The sequence below is a fragment of the Camponotus floridanus genome, unplaced genomic scaffold (assembly GCF_003227725.1).
Source record: "Camponotus floridanus strain SB8 unplaced genomic scaffold, Cflo_v7.5 scaffold88, whole genome shotgun sequence".
NCBI lineage: Eukaryota > Metazoa > Arthropoda > Insecta > Hymenoptera > Formicidae > Camponotus > Camponotus floridanus.
The window spans coordinates 24268-30267 of record NW_020229858.1 but is presented as its reverse complement, the minus strand read 5'-3'; the positions used below and the strand labels follow the sequence as shown (position 1 = coordinate 30267).

General features: G+C 35.4%; 1 protein-coding gene across 3 annotated transcripts in view; it reads left to right on the top strand.

Moving 5' to 3' along the window:
- Window positions 1–347: 347 nt before the first annotated feature.
- The window catches only part of LOC105248045 (sodium/hydrogen exchanger 9B2), a 29914-nt gene continuing 24261 nt past the window's right edge, over window positions 348–6000 (top strand). For 2 of the 3 annotated variants that reach the window (XM_025414700.1, XM_011252595.3), the window contains exon 1: window positions 348–609. The gene's annotated coding sequence lies outside the window, so the exon portion shown is untranslated. Of the gene's footprint in view, window positions 610–1751; window positions 2243–6000 lie in introns of all 3 variants that reach the window. The other variant, XM_020026497.2, reaches the window with a different exon arrangement.

Below are 6000 nucleotides of genomic sequence, written 5' to 3'. Positions count from 1 at the left end.
CATTGTTTTTTTTCGCTTAGAGTACTACATGCTTAGAGTACAGCGTGTATTCCGACGTGCTCCGGTAATGGAGTGGGATGCGTTTTGCAGATGAAATACAGTGTCTTGCGATAAATGGGCGCCGACGCGATGCTGCAGAGACGTGCCCTTTTACTGTGAATCTAGCTTTATTCGCACTGTGCTTTAAGTGACTCCTGTATAGGTCATGTTGCCTCGGAAGTCGCTATTGTTTGCACCTTGACACTCGACCGGTTGTCAACGTCAGTAACATTTTTCATTCTTTAAGAAATCGATACAGACTATAAGCTCACCCTTAGCGTTCGTTATATAAGCCATAATCCGTGCTATAGCAAGTCAGTCGTTCGCTTGCGATGGCATTAGATGCATTTAAACTTGTAATTTGTGAAGTGAATATTTCGCGTCTTGTAATTTCAGAATAATACAGCAATCTGAAAGGAACATCTAACATGACACATTCTCGAAACACATAATTTAACTATCGATTAGATATCGAATCGTTGAAATCTTGAAGAACATCGAAGACATAAAGAAATGTCAACAGCAGAAATCGCGCAATTGATTGTTTCGTGACTTGATCCACGTACGAAGGTGCGTAATAGTGCTATTTATTATTTAGCATCTTGAATAGCATATAGTCATTCTCATATTTCACGTCAAAGAAATTTTAATATTTTATGGAATTGTATAAGCGTACGAGGCAAGTTGGACGAAATAGCGTGGCATAAGGCAGTAAAAATAAAAGTTCGACATTTCGTTGAACGTGTTTCTTTAGAATGGTATAAAACGTTGGATTGTTTGCTGTAGAATCATAAAAACAGTATTGCAATAAAGTGATTGAACTTCACAATGGATATATTTCCAAATAGCTGTACGAAAACTTTTATAATTTTCAAAAAGATAAAAATGATTTATACCGTTATTTTGTCAAAAAGCTTCAATATTTTAAAAATATAAAGTTGGTTAATTATTTATCATATTTTTTAAATTATTGTTTGGAAATAGCACCTATTATATGTTAAAAAGATTTATAAGTTATTATATGTTAAAATATAAGCTATTATATGTTAGCTTTGTAAGCTTATATGTCAAAAAGTTTCATAAATTGTGAAGATTAAAACGATGTGAATTCCATTCCGTATTAAAATTTAATTTTGAGCATTATCATTTTTTATCTCTTTTTAAATGAGAAAAATTTGAAATATAAATATTTTTATATCAAATTAAAGTATAAAAAAAGATTCGATTAAAAAAAGTATGTCAAGAACATCAGAATATTTTTAAAATACTCCGAATATTTGAATATATATCTAAAATTCTATGATATTCTGATCCTATATTATGTCAGATTATATCGGATCAATCTAATGGTAATTCTATATTTAAACATAATTACGTCTATTCATATCGATCTACAAAGGTATGGACTAGCGGTTTGCCAACTATGTCTGCACATATAATTCCGTAATTAACCCTTGAGTAAGCCATGTGTCAATTTGGATTCTGAAGCACTTCTCGGTCGATTTTTAAGTGCCATAAATCTACTTTTACACATATACGTTCAATTTTTCTAATAAAACAAAACAATATTATGTGAGAAAATTCCGCACTAATATAAATACAAACTGAAACATATCATTGAAAATATAAAAACTTTTTTTGTATCTCTATAAAAATCGATGTAGAAATATAAGCTACAGAAATTATATTAATTAAGCAATTTGAAAATATAGTTTCATTGAGTGAAGAATCGTCTACGTCGAAAATAAATTCCGACAACCTGTTTTATCTGTAAATTAGACTTTGACTATTTGATTATTCAATTATACCGATTTCACCGGCGATGTCTGAAAATTGAAATATTTTGGAAGTACACCTGGGAATCCTCACGCCTCGCATTGTTCCTGAGTTGCGATTGCGAACGGTGGTAGCGGAACGTATCAAATGCAATTATACGTCGCGATGCACCGTAAGGTCGACACGCGAAGACGAGCGTTCCGCGCGCGTCGAAAAAATCTCAGCTGCATTTAAGTCAATGTTATCCCTTCCTCCTCCTCCTCTGTGTTATGCGGCACATCACGCCTTCTTCCTGGCGAGTCAGAAGCCGCGATAACGAGGGCTAATTGAACACGACGGAGACCATTCGCGCGTGGACTTACGCGGCAGACAACATATACGATTCGTCTCGCAAGAAGAAGCTCATCCATCTTTATTTTTTCTAATTGTACGTATATTTTTGATTAAAGTCTTAATTATAAAAAATCTTTACGAAAAACCGAAACTTCTAATAAGAAGTATCTAATAAGATTACGGCTTTTTATTCATCTGTTGTTCTCTAGATTTTGTTTTTACTGAAATGTTAAAAAATACGATTGGCAAAAACGAATTAATTTTGCACGGAAGTAAATTTGTTAGTTTCTTAAAATTACACATGTGTAGAATAGGAGAGGGTTCCCTTTAAAACTTTTAAAAAATTATCAGCTTTAAAGGGAAGGGTTATGAAAGGCAACATCTGTTCTGACGCGGACGAGGAGATAACTCGTGAATTCTTGTTTTTCTTTTTTCGTTCAACAAGGCGTGATATTTGCAAACGAGGTGTGCATAGGTTGTACAAAATTTATGCGAACGGGAAACAGTTCTACCCGTGACAATTTTCACAACTGCCATAACAAGAGCTAATAATCGGCGGTAGTCATTAGCGGAAATCCGTCACAGCACAATCCTGGGGAACGTAATCCGCTCTGACGATTATCAGCATGTCGCGATTACGTTCGTCACAATGTGACACTAATTAATTTACCGTATAATGCGCACGAGAGACAGTTCAGAAAAACGTTCTCTGCATATATAAAAATAAATGGATGCAACTTACAAAAAGTAAAAAAATGATTGATTAATATATCCTACTCTAATATAAGTTTTTTATGATTGTTTTCTTATCTTTAATTTCATAATTAAATTTAAATTAGACTATGATATCTTATTTTAAACTTTTTCTCGGGAGAGAAACCATTCACTTGCACTAAACTGCACGGGAAATCTATTCGTATGATATTCTGAAAATTCTTGACTAAGCAAAATTTCGAATTTTTTCTCTTTTTTTTGATCCAGTTTTATTCTACGACAGATGAACGCAATCTGTCGCGTCATACGGCCTCTTTGTAAGAGGCAATATGAAAATATTCTGGTTCGTCCCGTTCTACCGTAGCAGCAGATGCAGAAAATTGAAACGCATTAAAATGCATTGCGAATCTGTGGCACCGTAATGTGATACAATTACGTGAAAGCATTATAAACATGTCTGATACTGAGTCGCAATGCTTCATATTATGAATGTAATATTTTATCATAAATACAAATAATAGACTGGAAAAATGCAGCATAAAAAATTCAACTTTGAAGATTATGTATTGATATTTGTTTTAATAGAAAAAATGCAATGTAATATATTGATATTTAAAAAATCCCGTTTTTTTCGAGCTACCAACTTAATATGGAAGCATTGCAACTTTAAATAGAAGAACTTTAAATAGAACCGACTACCATTTGCAAGAACGCGCAATTTCTTTCTGATTCCGACATTCGTCTCTATCGTCAAGATATTTATGTATGGGTAGGATGGTGCAGCAGCTGTACCTTGAATTACTTACCTAGATTCTAGTTGTGTTACCGATGTCGCATCGTATATTCTTTTATACAATATAATATATATTCTTTATAAAATTTCCTTTTGCATGAAATATGTCCAAATTGTGGCTATAGACAACCTACCGCCTATGAATAATGTAAAGGATGATAATCCATATTCTTACTGCATATTTACGGTTAATAGTGTCTTTGAATTTTGTAGAAATGCAACACTAAAATTTTTTTAAAAATAAATCTACAATGTGTAGAAATAAATATGGATGTTGCTACTTGACCTATTATTTGTAAAGATTTTGTTTATGTAAAAATGAAGCAAGAATCAAGATGTGAATGTAATGAGAAATTTATGCCGAGAATACGTGCCAAAGTTCATTGATGAAGAAACTAAAGAAAAAAGATAATTCGTATGCTGTTGCATAAAAGAATATGCAGGGAGAAGGAACTTTAAAATATTTCACTTCGGATACGACAAACGTGAAAAATCTTGTATTTGAAACTAACCATTGTAATTTCCATCTCAGTCACGATAATTCCCATCTCGGACTTGCATCCGTAATTCGCTTTAACGTGACTGGAGGATTTACCGTATATCCAAAGCACGCTATCGCAAGAAATCTTTAATGTCGCCAGCCGTAGGTAGGTGACTTGAAGAACCACCATCAAGCAAGAAAACGAAACTATATTGTACGATTTTATTCGAAAAAAGAATGGAGAAGCTTTTTCGTTCGCTCTTACAGGTTGCCAATATTATTCGGATCAGTACAAAAACCTACAACATTTGACCATGATCGACGTTACCGGGAACGTAAAAAGCAGCACAAAGATCGAAAATGGGACGAATAATAATCAGCGCGGTAGTTCTCAATAAAAATTCTTGTAATGCAAAAAAATTGGAGCAGGGAGCTTGTGTAAGAACACATTTTGACGTATTGGAAAAAAGAGTCGACCGCACATCGATTACACATACAAGCTCTTTTTGCTCTATATAAAGCTAAAGGAAGAGATTCGCTCCGATTATTGCAGATTGGAGTAACTGTTATCAAAGAATCATAACGACATTCATTCAATCTATTTTTTGACGTTAAAGAAATAACAAATTACAATAAAAATGTTTTATCGCGTTTTCAACAAAGATAAAATTAAAGTTTAATTATCTTGAGTCTATCTTGTATAAAAAGATCGTGTAAGTTTCTCTTGATATTCGTTTTGCGTGCGGATCTATTCAATATTTTTATTCGCAACGGTGCGGGAGAAGTTTTGCTCCTTCCATGAAACCGTAAATCGAAACGGAAGCATTCTGAAGTACATATTTTCATTTAGCGGAAGAGGTAAATAGATACCGGCACGTGACGTACAATTTCTCTTCGTTTCTACCACCGAATTATTATAGGGCACGAGGTGCAGCTGCGCAATGAACCGCCTATCCGGCGTGTCGCCGAAACCACTATACTTTCCGTCGTTGTCTGGCAGCCTTTTATCTCCGGGTGATATATGAGGGCGAATAGGGCTTTTCTCCGCGCGTTGGACATTGTGTGTTGGACCATGTTGCAGAATGCGTTGTAGGATCCCGTGTTGCTCCGAGGCTTTTAAGCTAATTTGACGCAGCGCGCGTATCACGCGGTCATTTTCTGCGCGCGACTCGTCTCCTCTTTGCGTTCTTATACATTTCGTTCATTGTTAGTTTGTCAATTATTCCCCTTCCCATCTGTTCCATAGAACGTGGCACTGGATGCACAAAAAGTGAGATTAATGTATATGTAATACGAATAAACAAAAACTTGCATTTTAGTATCTAAAAAAGGCAGATTTATGAACTAAATAAGTCAGAACTGAAACTAAGAGGAAAATATACTAAAATTATAAGAGCTGTATACTCAACAAGATGCTAATGCATCATATTTACGCGAGAAAGCTTGGTTCAACTTGACAAATACATTTTTGAGACGATGTTGAGAATATGATGCGATATAAGAATAGCACCTCATTCGCGCGTCACAGGCTGTTAAATTTAAATCCGGTTGTGATGGGGACAAAATCTGGCGATTTGTCGTCCAGCGAGGATTCCGTAGAACATGCTCCGCGATATGCACCTCATACACGACCTGGAGTTAAAGCGAAGCACGGGAGAGACGGGTGGTCGATGGAGGAGAGAAGAGATAGATTACAGAGACTAGAGAGATAGAGAAGAGGGATATTTGCAATTCCAATCCCATCTTCGACCTCGTCTCTCGCGCAACCTCCTTCCCTCCTCCTTCCTACACACTCTTGCGAGGGACGTAGACGTTTCTCGCGTGACTTTGTCAGCCGCGGAATGTTCAACCATGGACGGACGTA